Genomic DNA, 18,762 nt, shown 5'->3' with positions numbered 1-18,762 from the left:
CAGAAACAGATTTTTTTTACTCCCAGAAGTCCATTCTAGAATGTTTTCCTCTTGTGATCCTCAGAGCTCATTCTATATGTATTCCACTGTTTTCATAATGTGAAATTTACACTAAATTATGCAAATGAGGAGAAGACAGTAGAAATCCTAATGATGTTTTATCCCATTGAATCAAAGCAATTTTTAAAATATTTCCCACTTGAGGTGAATATAACTCACTGGTCTGTGCATTTTATGTGCCTCTTGCCATAGCCAGCTTATTAAGGAAGCAAACCTGCAACACTCCCTATCTATTTTAAGTGGCTAAGATACACTTTCAGCTCCCCATTCACTTTGTTCAGTCTGCTGTGTCCAGCAAGATGATGGCTGCCCCAGAAAGAAGGGCTGACACAACAGACCGTCCAAGCCCAGGGATGCAAGCCTTGCAGGTTTGGGGTGAGCTGCCCATCTTTGCACGTTTGTACCTATTCACTGCTGTGGATTCTGCATTCCTCTTCCCTTACATTTTGCAGTAAAGCCAAAGGATACTAGCAATTACAACTCATTCCAATAACACTGTGTGTCTTTGACTCAATCTTGGTGCCCATCAAGACAATTTAACAGACAGACTAAAATGCCCAGTTACTCAATAGCACTCGCTTTTCACTTCTTACCAGTTAGAAAGGAGAGTCCAAAGTCAGATTAGCATTGGCTTAGACACTCAAGTAGGTACTGAACAGGAGAATATCTCGGAGATACCATGACTCAAAGCTTGAGCTCTAAATTGTTTTCTACGTTAGTGAGTATGACACAGTGGGTAAGATCTCTTTACAAGAATAGTTCATAGCAAGGGGATGAGGCATAGATGAAATACCGGTAGCTTGCTAAAACAGGCAGAGAGCCATGAAAGCAGGCGAGCACATATTTCTAATGCAGCATAAGAGATAAAAACTAGCTGTAAGGTTACTACATCCCTACTCCAGTGCACATTCTTCCACTTCCCAGTTACTCACCAACTGCCATGCATGCCGCACAGAGATATTTCTTGTGCCAGCTTAAAGATGTAATCTGAGATAAACTGGCTGTGAGTACTGCTCCACTTTCTTTACACTGACTACATTAATTCAAATTGCCTCTATGGAAGAGAGTGGGATAGATAGTTGTTATTTGGTGACAACAGAGTTAGTTTTTCTCCCTGTTATATAATCATAGAATTGTTGAATCATTTAGGTTGGAAAAGACCTCTAATATCATCTGGGCCAACCTTTAACCTAGCATTCCCACATCCACCATTAAACCATGTCACTAAGCACTACATCTATATATCTTTTGAAGACCTTCAGTCTTAGTCCAGTCATACACCAGCATAGAAACAATGAAACCTTTGGGTTTCCACTAACATAAAACTGGTATGAGGCAGTGGAAGGCTGAATCCATTCTGCTGATGAGAGCAGCTCAGCTTCACGGAAAGTGGTTGAGGTGGCATCACTCACAGGAGAATGAGGTTGGATTTCTTCTACTGAAGATACTGTTTCCACCTGCAAACCTCTATTTCCATTTAGTGTCATATAATGATAAAACTACTATCTATTCATATTTTACTTGAGCACTGACAAATCCACAAGTTTCTCTAGTTCAGCTATATTCAATTTTGAATGTGAATATCACACACACAAAAAACTCTTAATCTGCACCGAATGTGCAGTATTTACTTCACTCTGGATCTGGATACTCACTTTTCAAGTTATTACCTAGATAGAAAGTGCTAAAGCTACAGCCAGATGCAAAAATTTGCAGTGAAAGAAGGAAATAACCATTTAAACTTCTAAAAATCCTTAAGAGCCTAAGGGAGAAGCACAAGTCTGAGTACGCACATACAATATAGGAGTTGCTAATGTAAAGAATTTATGTAGAACCAGCACATCACACCTGACTGAAAAGTTTCTAAGCTGATCTAAACTTGTCCTTTCCAAGGACAGATAATAGGAGAGAGTACTGTCTCTGGAGACAGCCACTGAAAGACACTATTGCACTCACTAAATTCTTCTCTGCTGCTCTATTCTCTTTTAATTCCCACCCTCATCAGTGTTGTACCTGAACTTATTCCAAGAGCCCTCTAAACAATATGAATTACATCTGCAATGCATGTTTCATTATTTTATCCTCTCCCATCAGGTACAAAAGAAGACCTAGAAAAAAAGGCGTTCTGGCAGTAATGTGCATAAATGCTCTTGTTCCTGTAAAGTTCAAAGGAAGAAAGTGTAACTGTTTTCCTTTGGGCTCATAAAAAAAAAAAAACAAAAAAACAAAAAAAAAAAAACAAAAAAAAAAAAAAACAAAAAAACAAAAACAGTCCAAGCACTGATGCAGATTACCATTCAAAGAAATAAATAATCAAACAACTACAATAAGTAACAATAACTGTAGGATGTGTTTTCTTTAAAATGCAATTCACAAAGGCCCTCAGCAAATTTGGAATTTAAAAAAATAAATAAATAAATAAAAGAGAAATACTAGAAAACAATTATTCAGTTCTAACATGAAGTAAAGTGAAAGCATTCACTGTGAAGGACTGATTTATAAAGAGCTCTCGGACACCCTTTTCACCGACATAATTCCAGGGTGTTTTTACTTGGCTGACATGACTTCCATGGAAAGGAGCCATAAAAGGAGAGAACTGTACAGATCGTCTTCTGGACAGGACAAATCCTTACTCTTGTGATTCACAGCAACCAACTTATTGAAGAGCACAGCATGTATTTGTGGATGAGAATGGTAGGGGAGTACTAATCCATCAATATTTATTCATCAGTAATTGGATATGAAAAAAAAAAAGGAGTGGAAAAAAAAAACTTTACTGAAAAGACAAAGAAAAATCTGATTTTAGAAAGTATTTCATAAAAAATCAAGCAGAGCATTTTGTAAACATTGCTGCCATGGTGTGATATAGAAAAGGAATACTCTAATTAGAGAAATGCCAAAAGTCAACTTCAAAAACAGTCACAATATAAATTTTCATTGAGACATGAGACATTGTAAAAATATTTTTTCCCATTGGAAGACAACTTTCAGGAAGAAATCCCACTCCATTCTTACAAGTGGACACATTCCGACTTAACTTAGCATTATTATCTGTAGCCTGCAGCAGTTCAGATAAGTATGTGGTGCAAATTCTTCCCAAATTTAGGAGAACACATTTGCAACTAAAATTAGTAGATTCCCCATTTCAAAAGGAGAGCTTTCTGGGTGTCTAGCACTGTGCAAGTAGCAGTGACTTCCTTCCTTTATTTATTTATTTATTTATTTATTTATTTATTTATTTATTTATTTATTAGAAGTCATAGCAGAGTAGGAAATTTCCCTTAACTTCTATAAAGAGAAAAAAAAATCCCTGTTATAAAGAGAAAAATTACTTGGCCAGCCACACACTTTCCACATAAAAATATTTTGTGACTTGAACGCAAAGAAGATATGACTTTAGGTATCCTGCAAAGACACCAGAGAACCTAACTTAACAAATACAGCTCATTTGAAAAATCAGGGTTCTCTCTCTTAAAGAGGAAAATTCATTCCCCATGGCAATAGAAATTGAGCCACTTGTTTTGCAGAATTCGCCAACTAGAGAAGGACAATGAGAAAACTGGCCAATAAACCCTACAAGCATGGGATATTATTTTACTTAAAGAGACACTAATCCTTGCTTTCACTGGACATCCTCAGAAGTGCACTGAAGTTAAATGGAATAATCCTGAAGACTTTTGGATCATCTGAATAATTCCTTTCACAAATTCTTAATTGAAATTGCCACAAAAAGGATAAGTAGAAAATAAAAGATCAGTCAGTCCAAAATTGCTCTTCAGAAACGTTTTACCTTCTAGGCCTTATGTATGCCACTAATAAAAGTATAATCAACTTATGTTAGGTAGCATATTAAAGTCCAATTAAAAGTTGTAGTTTTGGCCTGCAAATTATAAGACGTAACTCTGGGACATTAATATAGTTTATCTTATATGTTGGTATATTTCTCTCTTTTTCTTAAAGATCTTTCTGAAGACCTTCCCTTCCCTCTTAAACTTGCTCAAATTTGAATTAAATAGCCTGCTGGAAAATGTACTGCCATTGTTTCCCCCTCACTAGTAACTACATATATACATGTTTCAAGTGATAAAATTAATTCAAATTTTCTCCTCTTTGATTCTGCTAGACTTGTCAGAATTTTCAAAAAGGCGTCTTCAGACCTGACTTTAAAGGGCATTTCTGAAATGGTGCCAAAGTGATTTTTGCACCCAGGTAACAATTCAGGCTTTGGAATACAGCTATTAGCACAAGAGAAAGCATCCAGATGTCTGATAAAAAAACAGTCAGTTCCTGGTTGCCCATCTTCCACTCATTTCTTTCTTCCAAAACTATTACTTCACCAGTTCTTCTGTCAACACTTATTCTAATGTTATATAAATCATTAATTTATTAAGGAAAAGCAATCTCTGGAGAGAATACTTCAGTATTGCATTATAAGGAAGTGTTAAAGGGATGTAAACCTGTTTTTTTATGTTTTTGTTTTTGTTTTGTGTTTTTAATATCTTAATTTCATGAAATATTGTTACTGGCACATGAGGTAGTTTTCTGAGACAGAACACCAAAACGCCAGAATAAAATCTGTTTATAAGAAACTAGGTATTTGCAAAGAAGATTTTGATTTTTTTTTGCATGGAGTTTTCAGCAGTCTTCTTTCACTGGGCCGAAGCTAGACTTACAGTAACAATTGTTAGCATGCCAAAATCTTTGCAAATGAACCTACTGATGTCCTGAAGTAACCAAACACTGAGAAGACCATGCAGATTAACTTCTTGCAGGAAATTCCATCCATCAGCCTTGGCATGTAAACTAGGGCACACAAAAATATGCTTATACTTGAGACGTAAGAACTGGAGAGGAAGTAAAACTGTGAAATGCCACTGCCAAAACCGTAACAGTTTAAATTCCTCTGCTAATTGCCATCCCTCTTACTCATAATATAAACAAATGAGAGAGTAGTGGTATCAGTGAGTTCAAACAAAAGACACTGGCTAGGAAAGATGCATATGTTTTTCTTGCAAATAAAGTTAAAAGCACAGGCAGATCAACTGAGCCAGAACTTGTCTACTCAGACTGATTAGCTTTTAAATGACCACCTTTAAAAAGAAAGGGTAATAAAACCAATAAAACCACACAGAAATGTTTCACTACTATGTGCCTTTGCACTATGTGCTGCATAGTTCCACAGCAATCAAAGTATTTTAAACTGTGATAATATTTTGATTCAAGAGGTTATGTTTGGGGTATGTTTCGAGGTTACATGCTGTCAGCTAGCATTTGACTAGCTCCAGACATCATCTTCTCTCCATTAGTCAACTAAGATACTCTGGTGGAAAAAATCTCCATACATAAGTGTGCTACAATACACGTCATGGTGTCTGGGGAGAAACTCTATTCTCCTTTGGAGCAGAGGATAGAGAGCAATTCTGAAGAAAATATTAGCTCTGTTTTGGTTGGGCACTTTCTGGCAGTGCCTTGAAAGCAGCCACTTACCGTTCTGCATGTCCGCTCTCTGCATCACATGTGGAAACACCTCTCCCTTGCCTAATTCAGAGACTGACACCATTTGTTTCACTGATAGCAGGAATTGAAACACTCTCAAATGCACAGCTTTCCTGCTGGTGGTGGGATATGGTTGTTGGTCATAAGATTTGTTGCTATTACTGTGGCACTAAGTGAGCATGAATATCTGATGATGAATGCAAACTCCCATCACTTGGAAACAGAATGTTTAATACAAATTTTTAATTAAATTATTTATTTTTAAGCAGGACTGCATGGGCATATCAGCAAGCATTTCCTGCAAATGAAACTAAATACCACCTCCATACTTCAGCGAGGCTTACAGAACCTGCACTGTAAAGCAGTAAACTGTGCTGCTTCTACTGCGATTAAACCAGATATTCATTCTTGATAGCTGCATATTTAACAGCCGTGGCACAGTGCTTTCTGAGCTCTTCAGGAGTACAGGACTCAAACCAGTTTACTTCCTTCCCTTCTGTCTGGTCTGATCGTATGCAGCTCATTGCTGGGCTGCTGCCCAAGGAGCCCTTAGTTAATTGAATATAATTATTCTGCATCCTACTTTCAAATGCTAATGCACTTTCACCTCTCCTTGTAATACAATACAACTGGAAGCCCCAACTGTTGTCTGGTAGATGTAATTCTTTCCTCTTCAATACATTCACCTCTGTAATAACGCAGCAGTTTGCTGGTTGTTCTTGATCTTTAAGTATAATGTACGGTGGTGAGTAAATTAGTAATGAAAGGTAGTTAAAGGTGTTCTCTTAAAACATAGATGGTTCTTCACTGAAAGACAGATTTTATGAGCATTCAGCACTACTCTTTCTGTCATTACTCATCAATAAGTTAACAAGGCAGTCAATTAACATGTTCATCTTCACCTGAGATTGACAAGCTGTAGAGAGCAAGGAGGCAAAGGAGGATGCGTTTTCACTGAAACAGAATGCTCCAATATCAATAAATGTCTGTCAGGGCTGAGGGAGCTCGTAATCAGTTTAGAACATCTAGATAATCAGTTTGTGTTGCATTGCCTTCTAAGAGCTTTCCTGTGCCATTTTAAAAGGGGCAGGATTAGAATGTTTTGGTTTTGTTTTGCTCCACCCCCACCCCTTTTTTATTTAACCAGATTGAAGGGCATGTTGTTTCAATTTGAACAAATAATAAACTCAAAATAATCATTTAAGGTGCTTTGAAAGGTAATGCTATACATACCCTACACATAAATTATAAGGTCTGGTCTGAAAGCTTTCTATTGTTTTTTGTTATAGGTTTTGTTTTGTTTTGTTTTTTAATCCGGGGCTGAGTGGTAGAGGTGAAGGTGGGGATGGGGGTTTCAGGAGAGAAAATGTTCTGAATCAAGATAACTGATAAAAATTTCACGCTTTTTTTTTTTTTGGGGGGGGGGGGGGGGAAGCAATTTCTCAGCAATGTTTGTCAGCTTGCTTCTCAGCCTCCTGAAGGGTCTCCTTAAAATAAAAGTCCTTTCAAAATACATTTTGAAATGGAAAAGACACTGTTCAAATCTATTTACTTTAAAGATGTTCTCTGGAATGTTTTAAACAAATTTTTGGTAAAATGTGATTTTGAAAAGAAAAAGAATGTGATCATGTTTTAATACAAAAACTATTTCAATTAAAATATTCTGGCTGGTTCTGCCAATTCATCACAGGCATTAGCAAGCACCAAAAATACTTCTTCACTTAGTCTGTTGAGAAGTATTCTGGGGATGATATTTACTTAAAAATGCACATGCGCGCAATTTCTGATACTAATAAAAATTGAAAAATTACTGTCAAATGCATCAAAATCAATATTTTGGGGAATACCTGGGAAATGCTTTTGCCAGCCCACACCTGTCAATGTTCACATGACATTTGGACAATGCCTTTAATAATATGCTTTTAGTTAGCCATGAACTGTCCTCTTCCAACTGAACTGCTCTGGTCTGTTCTGTTGTATTCTATCAACTTATAAATATTATACTGTATTAAAGCCACTGTTTTCTGTATTCCAGTTTCAAATATCCAGGCTTGTTGTAAATGTTAATGTAAACATTACTGAAACATTTCAGTGCTGGGTGGATAGGTCTCAGACAATAGTTTTAATTTTAAGCATGAAAGCATTTTAAATATAAGCATGTGTTTATGGGTCCTTCTGGATCAGGATCTAAAAATAGCAAAGATTGTAGGGACAGTCTGATCTGGCAAATCTAGTTGTGCTCCAAAATCCAGCTCACAAACCAGCATATCAGCTTAAATCACTAACTAAAAAGTGAGTTTGAATTATGACAACAGCACACCAACTTCAGTGGCTGTGGCATGAGCATGTCTCCCCATCTGCCCGATCTCCAAGGCAGGCAATAGGCTCCCCCAAAAAAGTCTTTAATGAACAGCCAGCGAAACAGGGAAACCACTTGGCTTACTGCAGCTGTTTCCTCAGTTGTCATAGGAGAATGTCATAGGTGGGGTGGCCACAGAACTGACCTACACACTCAGTGACATGTAATCTAAAATGCATTTACTCAGCAGGATGGACATAGCGGGTGGATAGTGATTTCTGCACTGAGATTTCTCTCCACAAACACACACACACACCATATGCCCACCCCAGCCCAGGCCCCTGGCTGCTCTGTTCAGACTGCCATCAGGGTCCATGGTCAGGACACTCACTCACATTGCCTAAGCAGACAGGTCCTGCCTGGCCACCCTGTGTGTAGCTTTTCCACCTCGTTCAGACTCTGACACTGTTGGATGCCTGTGTAGATGTTCTCCACAGCATGGTTTACTGGTTTAGGTATTTTTTACTTTATATAGAAGATTGTTGACATAAGGCGCAAACAACCTTGCTAACAGTCTAGCCCCAGGCCAACGTAACTGACTTCCTGACCCCAACTGATTGGGGTGTTAGAATTATTCTAATTATATGTATTAGAATGAGTCAGAGGAGGGCCACAAGGATGATCAAGGGGCTGGAACACCTATCCTATGAAGGCAGGCTGTCAGAGCTGGGGTTGTTCAGCCTGGAGAAGATAAGGCCCCAGGGAGACCTCATTGCGGCCTTCCAGTACCTAAAGGGAGCCAACAGGAAAGCTGGGGAGGAACTCTTTGTCAGGGAGTGTGGTGAAAGAATGAGGGGGAATGGTTTAAACTAAAAGAAGTTAGATCTAGATTAGATATAAGGAAGAAATGCTTTGCTTCAAGGGTGGTGAGGCACTGACACAGGCTGCCCAGAGAAGCTGTGGATGCCCCATCCCTGGAGGTGTTCAAGGCCAGGCTGGATGGGGCTTTGGGCAACCAGGTCTGATGGGAGGTGTCCCTGCCCATGGCAGGGGGATTGGAACTGGATGATTTTAGTATTGCTTATATAAATACCAAAAGAAAAATGGTTGTGCCACATCCTTGCATAGCTTCCACTACAAAATAAGAGAGAAGGCTGTGGCTTCTATATAAATAATAAAAGAAGTGATCAAATCAAACAGTTGTAGTGGTTGTGAGGGAAGAGAATGTAATCTTTTAATTTATAGTTATTTTATTTGACCAGTTTCTTTCCCAAACATCATTGCAGGTCTTCAGGCTTATCAGTCTCTACCACATTTATGACTCCACAAAGGTATGTGTCCTGCCTTTCAGCCTTACTTCTAGAGAGGATATCAGCCAAAGATTATAAGGTACTTAGAATAACACTAGTATAACCAAAGATGTCTTTTCCTACTTAACTTGATCATTGCTCAAAAGAGTTAATTCCTTCTTATTACTCAGTGCCTTTCCCAAACCTCATGGTCTGATCAGGAGATAGGCTGGATGGTCTCAAAGTCATCTAGATAGAACTGGAGACGTCAGGAAACCCAAATCCCTTTGTCTTTGTTTGAAAGCCAGAAGTTTCCCTTGCATCTCACTTTGTCTTTGCAAAGCAGATGCATTCAGGCATCACAGAAATGTGCAACAGCAGAAATTCAATCCACACCAAAATAAACACCATTTTACCTGATGAGTTTCTGCCTCATGAATGGGAAAAGGAGATACATTTGAGAACACTATTGGCTTACTTAGTCCTGTGGACTTTTTCTTTTGCAGCTGTCTTTCCTAAATGGTTTACTGTCCAAGCAGGTATTGTTTGAGACTATTCACCAGGGGTTCCTTATGCCCTGGGTAAGGTTTGTTTCCCAACATTTGTTTTACAAAACGTACACCTATTTGTGCCTATTTTTGCTCTCTCACTGAGATCTGTCCTCTTGTGGTACCTTTCCAAATCTTATGAGCGCTCCTATGAATATTCCATTAATTAGGACATGTTGCAAACTGGAAAAAGCAGATAAGAACAGATACAGCTGCTTATGTTTTCTTATGTCCAATTTCCCTTTAATGTGGATTTGTTTGTTTGTTTGTTTCTGTCCTTTTTTCACCTTTAGTAAGATAAAGAAGTTCTACACACCTGTTTTTTTCTGCAATTTCTTCTTAATATTCAAAATTATGGGAAATGTAGAGAAAAAAAGTAAACAGCTGTAATAATGATTACTACTTGTTACTAGCTACTGTCTACCAGGAGGTGCTACTAAAAAAGACTGCTGTTGCATGTATAGAAAGTGGATTACCAAGAGACACTTTAACTATACAAAAATTCACTTTTTGGCTAACAGAAATAATTAAAATAATTAAATCCCCTCTTCTCCCATTCCCCCTTTTCTTCTGTAGGGTGCCACTCATACACATCTGGTATTGACTTCAGTGAGCATGTGAGAAAGTTCATGACAATGACTCTAAACTGGAGGCACAGACATATGATATTGTAATTACTGACCAATTTCCTTGTGGAATTAGGTGGTTTGCTACTGAGAACTTGCATTCTTCATCCTGTTAACACTCTGACATTTGATCCAAGCTAGGTCTGTCATATATAGATACAAATCAGCCTGGTGACAAAACTTGAACTATTGCTTGAAATAAGAACTTATACTAAGAACGTGCAAATCTTGAAGCTGGTGATTGCAGTATAGCTCCTATGCCTTTAGCATTCCTTTAACAAGATCTACAACAGAATTTTAAGTTAAAACAGCAATCTGTGAACTAAAGTTCCTGAGGCCTCATCTTATGTTCCTTCCTGCTGGATTAATGTAGGTCTGGTAAACTATTAGCCAGACGACTGTGCACACAGACGTTGAGAGTAACTCCTGAAGTATCAAAGTGTGATTTGCACTGCTGATTTTTCAAAGACCTTTGTCCAAACTATCATTCACGTTTTTTTTTCTGTCCAAGTGTCTTTCTAGTCATAAACATCTGCAGCTTTAGTTAAATGGTGCTTTTATATGGTGCTTGATGGCCACTTGGTGAAAGGGGCTTTAAACTAAAATGCTGCTGACACCTGAACTGATAAAGAGAGGTATAAAGTAGCTCAGGTTACAACACTGTGAAGCAAGAGCAGCATGTGCAGCTCTTCAGTTGCTCATGCAATCTCCCTTATAAGACACGACCTTCTACTGCTCTGGTGCTGTTCTTGCAGCATGGCTACCATCACTCATCTCTCTGGAAGGAGGCTGCCTTGAAGGAATATTTCAGAGATGCTGACTTATCTTTTGCAATGAAGCCAAGCTTCAGTTCTTAACCACTGTACAGTTTGTCTCCTGTATTTTCCATCTTTGCAAGGTGCAGGTTGAAAAGTTGAAAGTTGCGTATCAAGTATCTAGCTTTGAATGTTTACGGTCACATTCATGTTTATACAACAGTAGGCCTGGAAGAGACCTCTTACATCATCTGCTTCAAGACAGGAATAAGCATGCCTCAACCACTGATGTTAATGCTTTTCTCTGCCATTCTGGAAAAACGTGAAGTGGTAGGGATTCTACAGCTTTTTTTTAGTTCTTCTTTTTTTTTTTTCCCACTAAAAATCATCAGAACTCTCTGTAGTGCTTCTACTGACAGTAACTTGACAAAATTTAGGAATAGCAAAAATATATTTCTGACACAAAAAGCAAATGCTTGGCAAAGAGAAAGCTGCAAGCCCAGCATACAGGAAGAATCAAGTACTAGGTCTTAAAGTTTGCCTCTTCCTCTAACAGACAGACCTTTTTTAATTATAATTTTCTCATGTCATATTTCTCCCCAGGTAACTAGTTTGGGACAGAATCATGACTAGAAAATATTACTACAAAACTTTAAAATTCTCTAGATTGGAAAGTATCAAAAATAGACAGTGGGAAACCATCAGATGACTTCACCACAACCCATTCAAACCCAGGTTTGTTTACTTTTAAATAAACCTTTTAACAAAATTTTCTCCTGCCACATATACAGAAAAAGAATTGAATCTGTCAAGAAAAGCCAACAAACAGACATAGAAAAAAATGAATGTATAATATAATTTTACTTTAATTAAAGGGTTTCCTCTGGATTTCTGTGAGGCAACGGAAGTCTGAGCCAGCAATTGAGTATTGATAATTAAATCTGTTTCCTTCCTTCACATTTTGTTATAGCAAGGGATATTTATGCCAATCTTTTTCACAAAATGTAATGCACTTGGAAATAGCTGGATGAATATCTGTCAGTAATGATAGAACTAGAATTCTAAATCAGTGATATGAACATGTACTGAAAGATAAAAGCTTAAGCAGAAAGAAAAATTTTCATCATACTGCAATGGCAGTTACATCAGGCAGCAAAAGTGAATAACCATGCTGAGGTACTCAATAATGTCATTTAGAAAACTGTTATCAATTAAAAATAATTAGGGAGTAGGTAATTTCAGTAGGACACTTGGCAAAAGATATATGAAACAGGACTGGTCTCAAGACTTCTAGGAATTGTTGTTGAGATCTCTGGAGAATGACTCATGCAGAATGAACTCATAAAAGCATTAACATTTGTATTTCAAGGTTTCATCTGTAAGGTAGTTACCTGCTTTTCCAACAAAATAACACTTACATGGTAACAACACAAAACACTGTTATCTCTACCCATTGTGTTTTTTCAATATTTAAATGGTAAAAGATTTTCAAGATATATTCTGTGTATTCTGATCTTCTTACAACAGCCATACATTTTTTTTTTTTTTAATATTCATATTCTAGCGTGTAAGAGTGTTTCAAATTTGGTCTGAAAATTCTTGGAAATAGTCTAAACTAAACTTAAGGTTAGTTTGCAAGCTAGAGGGAGGCAGGGAGAAAAAGAGAATGTGGCTGTATGCAAGATATTCAGATTTCCTCTTGCAAAGTCCACTTGCAAGCAACCTCCTTCAATGACTGCTGGTTTTGAAATTTTGAAAGGTTTCACCCAAACATGTTTTTGATTGTTAATTTTTTTAAATAGTCTGATCTGGTGTCTTGTGTGTTGGAGGGGGAAGGAGAAAAAGGGTCACTCCCAAATTCCTCATTGTATAATTGGAAGTTCCAAGACTGCCTGTGAAAAACTTGAGTTTAAAGATTTTGATGGTTATAAGACAGCATTTAGGAAAGAGGTGAGTTGATAATTCCCATCTGTGAAGCTCTCCTAGCTCAGGAAGAGATTCTGTGACACTGGCAGGTCAAATCAGCTTTCTGGGCAGGACCTTGTATACTAAAATTGTTCTTTGACATTGCTGCAGTAGGTACATGTATCATTCAATCACTTTTTTCCCAGACACTCCACTTCAAAGTTTAATTTCAGGAATCTCTAGAGATGGCAGGACCTGCAGGATTCTCTCCTGTACACCAGAAAACTGTGGGTCACCTGCCAGATTAGTGGGAAATACAGTCAATTTTAGAATGAGGAGTGAGGTAGAGTTTTTAGGAGGTAATAAGGGAATGTGTACTCGGATGATTCTGTATATTATTATTATTATTCACACTGTCTACTGACTCTGTAATTTATTTATTTATTTATTTATTTACCTTTAGTAGTGAAAACATACGGACATTCTGGATGTTCTTTAATGATCTTTCTATCATGCTACATGGAAACATGGACTTGAAATTATATTTAGATAGTATTCAAAATAGCAGCCAGAACCTGCACTTTATCCATAGTGCCTGGAAAAGCAGATTATTTTTCAGCATTTCAGAGGAATTTACATTGGCAACAATAAGGAAAAGCATTTTGTTTCGGTTGTGATTTGTTGGGAGCAGAAGGACTGGACATGAATTCCATCTCTGTGGTTGTGGTCAGTTTTGTCCAGTTTCATTGCCCAGGCAACAACTGTAGGCAAGAAGGATATTTTGGTCCTCAAGCCTCAGAAAATGAGTGAAAATCTTAACAGGAAACTCCTGCTTTCTAAGCATGAGCTTTATAGCTATTTTTTATTGGACATCTTAAATGTTTGGCTATGATTCAGCAACAAGATAAAATATAAAAGATTATAAAATGTTCTTAAATGAATGTGTTAAAAGTAGCCTGTAGCAAGACACATTAAAGACAAATGTTTATGCCTTCATTTAATAGGGTATTAAACATTGTGTTAAATGTGAATTGAGTAGTTGATTGGATATGAAAACTACTGTAAATGAGCATACATTGTGCAATGCATCCTGTAGAATTCTCTGATCATTATTTGGATGAGTTAATCCTGGAAAGATGCAAGAATGGCTGATGTTAAAGGGAATTAAATACTTGTGTACTTCATAATCGGTTGCAATTTGAAGAGCTAAAGAGATTGCAACTGAAAGAAAAACAAGTCTGGAGTTTCATATATTCTCTGTGAAATATAGAGAGCTACTCCTACAAAGCCTGATGTCCTCTCCCCTTATTTTAGCTTCTGCTTTTCTGAACACTTTCATGCAACCAATAAAATGCCTTTTTTTAACAGGGAAGAGCCATTAAAAAGACCATCTTGGAAAACTGCAAGCCAGGAAATGTGATTTTTTTTTGTCCAGATTCTTGTTTGCAAGCAGCATATGACTACAAGAATTTATATGTAAGAGAATAAATGAACGTACTAAAGTAGAAAAATATTAAGGTTGTGTCCCTTAACCTTTCTTGGTGATGTTGATTCCTTGCTTCTGTATGGACAGCATTCACTGAGGTTAGGTAACAATCATTCTTTTTACCAGAGCTGACTGGGTAAAATGGGGTGAGTTTGTTATCCCTAGCAGGGATTAGGTTTGTGCCCAGTGCACTTAGCCAACAAGCACACAGAATCCACACGAAGGTCTTTATTTTAATTCTGCATAGAATTTGGTGCTTGGAGATCTTTTATAAAACAAGCACAGTCTCGACTAAAAGCACGATTATTTATACACAGCTACTTGCCAAACTATTTCCCTTTACTGTTTCTGCTTGGCTGCTCTGACCTGCTAACTTACCTCTACAGGGTGTGCATCTTGCAGGTCAGAAGACTCTAGGTTCATGGGGAGGTAGCTGTTGTCTCATTTCCATATTGTTGGGAGTGGGTTTTAATATGTTAATGACCCTTAATGAGTATAAGGTTTAGGGTGGGGTGGTTCCTTTCTGGTCACTTCTTCATTTTTCCTTTCATCCTTGTTTCCTGTTAAGGCTACAGGTTATTGCAAAGTGGTTGGAACTTCTGAAACTACAATATCCCATCAAAAAAATTCATTTTAAGACTTGGCTAATTCAGGAAATGACCTGAATATAGTGGATTTGTGTTTCAGAAAGAACTGAAATATCTCTGAAAGATAATTTTTTCACCATTTGACATCACTGAATGGTCTAGAAGATTGTTGTGAGAAGGATCTATTGTATCCATGAATAATGCTATGATGGAATTGTCTGGAATTATATGCTGATTTGCCAACTTCATCCGGCTTGGAGAAGAATTTTATTCAGTGTTTTGAGAAGTTTGTCATATTCTGGCCTTTCCTTTTGTGCAACATTAGCCCTTGCAATACATCTGACAAGGTCACAGGGAAAAAGATTTGGGCTATTGTATTTATCCTTGTGGTGTTCTCTTTCTGACTAGAATTGTTGTTATTGTTTGTTTCTTATTACAAAAAAAAAAAAAAATACAAATCCCTACAGACTAAAGAAAATCAAACAATCATGAATTTGATTTCACCCAGACCCTAGCCTGAAATTCTTGACATATGTTTTTCAAGGTAACTCCTGCTGCCTTTCTTACTTCTCACAACATAAATATTACATAAATGCATGAAGAGAATTTCTGTGTTTCTAGACTGCATTACAGTTAAAGATTTCCTTAGTGTCTTGAGCAAGAAGACTTTTTCTTATAGTTAGGTTGATAGAGACAAAAGATTAATATCTGCTTGCGCATATTAAAATTGTTCTGTCTCTGTATTTTTAACAGCAGAATAAGTCTGAACTCTATAAAAACAATATTTGAACTACTGGGTGGATAGTGCTCACTCTAAATTAAATGATAATGGAATCTTTGTCTTTTAGAAAGCTTTGAATCTGGACTGCATAGTTACATAAGACTATCCCAATATATAATACACATGCATGTATTTAATCAGGCACATGCCCATGTTAAATCTTTCCCAACTCTCTGCCTTACCTACACCCTATATATTCTTTGCCTCATCTCATTCTTGTTCACTAATGCTGATCTCTGAATTTATTCTTAATGCCAAAGAAATCAATGAAAAACAAATGGGCTCCAATGTCTTCTGCAAAAAAATGTGTTGTGTTTTTTGTTGGTTTTGTTTTTTTCTTTAAAGTAGTTCCAGTAAAAAATGAGAAAAAAAAAAGAAGAAAGAAAGAAAAATAAAGGATATAAGCTCAGCAGTCACCATAACTTTTGTCACATATGCACTTGCACAGCAAGCCATTCCTGTGCAGTGGCACCTCAGAACAAACATAGCTTTCTGAAGCCAACAAGTTTTTTTCAGAAGCTCCTGAGTAACAGCCAAACACCAGCTACTCATCCATGTGGAAACTACATGATTTGGTAAATGCTACCTTATGGATTAGTCAAATACAAGAAAAATTGTGCTAAGAAATTAAAATATTATCACAAGTGTAATTGGCCTTTTACTTGTGAAATGTCAGTATTCCCACCTTGTACATATTTTTAAATTAATGATTTAAAAATATTACCTTGAATTCAATGTTTCTTTTTTTTTTCTTGTCTAAATTATACACAATTAAATAACTAATATTTCCAGCATCATTAACATTTAGCCAATTCATTGATATGTCGGAAAGGTATTCTCAAGCACTTGTGGCAAGTGGCAGGAATGTGTTCCTAGGAACAAAAGTACTGGATAGACCCTTCCCAAAAGTCATCAGATCTCAATTGCACCATAACACCCTTCTCTAAAATGAAAGGTTTGATGATCCTCTATAAGTTAGTTAAATTTATAGTTGTCCTCTTTCCACATGCTTTTGAAGACCCGCTGATAGTTAGGATGTTGCTTCTTCTTCCTCCATAGCATAAAATACATAGAAAGTCAGCATTCAGACTTCCACCTTCCCTTAATTTAATCTGTACAGATTATCTATAGATAATCTGTATTCCTGATACATTTACTCCATTCTGCATCAACCCTCCCTGAGCATCCCTGACCCATATTGTCCATTATGTTCGATCTGAGGTATAAGAGGAGGGCCTCGTACGGGAGCATTAATGCGTCTCTTTCTGCTTAGCAAATCACTTGCCTAACACTTCCCACTGCCTTTTCTCACAGTCAAGTCAAATCACAGTAGCTGATCACTGAATTCACTGATGTCTTCCACATTTTCCTTTGCTTTCAATAAATAAAACGCCAGCTTGTCAGTGATATTCTTACCATTAGCTCCTGATTAGAGAATGTGTTGCATTTTGATTATTTGCATTTCATACCCACATTCTACTATTGCTGTTATTAAGCTGACAAAGCTTCCGTGTGAGAACTGTTTTGCATTTTGAACTTTCAAAGGTGCCTAAGAGCCTTCTGTCACATTCAGTCCATTTCCCCTGCAGCTGGGAGCTCCCCTGGGTTACAGACCTGTGTTCTGCATTCTCCTGGTCCAGGCTCACTTGAACAAGGGTTTTTTCCTGAAAACCAAAGACTAAATAGACAAGTGAATAAATCAATGACACCAAGTCACACTCACCTGGTGAATATAAAACCATACATCTAGCTGTAGTTATGAGATGAGTGTGATGGAATAAAATATTTAAGCTCATCATGACGTCCCCTCCCCTCAGCTTGCGGTGGCCTCGCAGCTCAGAGACACCGAAGTCTAGGTACTGAGCACCACATCCAGAACGATCTGTTCATAACCTGGCAGGAAAAAAATGTGCACAGAATAAAATATGAATAGGGGAAAACGATGTAAGTCTATCTAGAACGGATCAGTGAAAACGAAATACTGCCACCTCGTGACATAACGGGGGACCGTCGGGTTGGGGGGCGCGGTGAAGCGTCTCCCAAGGGGCATCCCGCTCCAGAGGGGATCTCCAGTCTCCAGCACCCAGGGCTTTCAGGATGCGAGTGTTCATTTAGTCGTTCCCTGTGCATTATAGCTGGCTGCGTAGGCACCTCCCTGTCTGCTTCCAGTTGCACAGTAAGTCTCAGGAGGTCTCACCAGCTGGCTTAGCAGGAGTCAGGAAGGCATTTTCCTAAAAGGCCTTGATAAGATGAGATGAAAGATGTTTTTGCCTATTTTATGCCCTCGTCTAGACTGAGACAAAGTGCTGGTGAACTTTTATGCACTTCTATCACAGCAATAGACTTCATCCTCCCCATCATAAGGAAGATTGTATCTCTCACAGCAAGCAGCCTGAAAGACGGTGACAAGGCTCCCATTCAAGCAGATGGATCTAGGAGCAGGTGTGTGCCATGAAAGCTTTGAGAATAAGGGTAGGAAGGTATAAACCACAATGGAACCAGAGCCTTCTGGTTTATACAGCTTTAGTTTAATAATCCTTAATTAAACTAAGGGATTTTGTTATTACTGAACTACAGGTTATATGGTAGGAAGATACAGATTGTATCTGCAAAACATGTGATTGAACCAGATATAGAAACTTGCTTTTGAATACAGCTGTTACAGTATGTGTATCACACGTCTTTTCACCTGTCAGATTCAATTAACTTGTAGCACAAACAGATCACTCTAAGAAGGTTTTTGGAAAGAGGGCCAATAATCTGCAGTTCATCACACAGCATTCTGTTGAGACTTTGGAATTTGTATTTGTTTAGTGGCACATCACTGGTGACAGATCTTGTCCTTATGCTGGTCTTTCTGGTTTTCTATAGACCAAGGTTATAATGATATTGTCAGCTGCACTTTACATACTCCCAAGTGCTTTACATTC

The 18,762-nt window shown here is 37.6% G+C and overlaps 1 long non-coding RNA gene across 2 annotated transcripts in view; it reads right to left on the bottom strand.

Annotated features, from left to right (window-relative positions):
* LOC125180344 (uncharacterized) overlaps positions 1 to 18,762 on the bottom strand; it is a 67,043-nt gene that overhangs the window by 1,113 nt on the left and 47,168 nt on the right. For both annotated transcript variants that reach the window (XR_007158813.2, XR_007158814.2), the window contains exon 7: positions 17,556 to 17,725. This is a non-coding gene — a long non-coding RNA (uncharacterized lncRNA). The remainder of the gene's footprint in view (positions 1 to 17,555; positions 17,726 to 18,762) is intronic.

Source organism: Anser cygnoides, chromosome Z (assembly GCF_040182565.1).
Source record: "Anser cygnoides isolate HZ-2024a breed goose chromosome Z, Taihu_goose_T2T_genome, whole genome shotgun sequence".
Lineage (NCBI taxonomy): Eukaryota > Metazoa > Chordata > Aves > Anseriformes > Anatidae > Anser > Anser cygnoides.
This window is presented reverse-complemented; position numbering and strand designations above follow the sequence as displayed.